This window comes from Zalophus californianus, chromosome 3, assembly GCF_009762305.2.
Source record: "Zalophus californianus isolate mZalCal1 chromosome 3, mZalCal1.pri.v2, whole genome shotgun sequence".
Lineage (NCBI taxonomy): Eukaryota > Metazoa > Chordata > Mammalia > Carnivora > Otariidae > Zalophus > Zalophus californianus.
In genome coordinates this window covers 27,782,286-27,783,128 of record NC_045597.1, presented here as the reverse complement: position 1 = coordinate 27,783,128, position 843 = coordinate 27,782,286, and positions in this window count along the sequence as shown.

Sequence of the window (843 nt, the reverse complement as noted above, 5' to 3'; positions counted from 1 at the left end):
GGAGGTAGGAGGTTATTCACTTTTTAAGCTTTTTTAAAATTTGTTTCACTTTGTATAAAATGTATTACTTTCTTAAATAAAATATTAATAAAGAAAATGTTTCAATACTGATTTAATAAAAACAGAGAGAAAATTTAGCAGTCACAAATCATATTTGTATTTTACAATGGTTTTGCCAATCTTGATAAAGTATCCAAAAATCTATGAAGACAGTCCCTTTGTTTTTAAAGCACACATACAAAAAAAAAAAAACAATGGTTGGTGCTCCCTCTGCTGGTTTCCTGCAACACTTAGCTCACCAACTCGAGAGTGAAAAGACAGCAAAGGAAATTGAGATTCTTTAATCTTTAAACACCCTTTCTACCTACAAGTTTTATCCTCAATTGGAAGCAAGTGTCAATATACTTTGTGAAAATAGATTCTTTCCTAACATTTAATAGTGATACTGTAGTTGGGCTAGATAATTATAATCCTTGTTAAATATTTATTTATTTATTTATTAATTAATATTTATACCCAACGTGGGACTCAAACTTACAACCCTGAGATCGAGAGTGTCCTGCTCTTCCTACTGAGCCAGCCAGGCACCCCTATAATCCTTTTTTAAAATGAACTTTTCCTTTCTCATATTATACAGTAGGACATAAAACAAATTATTCTTAATTTACTGGGGAGGGTAACTGGATCTAGTAGTCAGGAGGCTATTTGAGCATCTTTACACTAGCAATAATACTGATTGGAGAGTGACATTATTACTGGACAATTACTTTTTTTTATTAAACACCTTGTTATATCAGTACTGTAATCTATATTTATCTATGTAAAAACCATTTGGAAATCCAT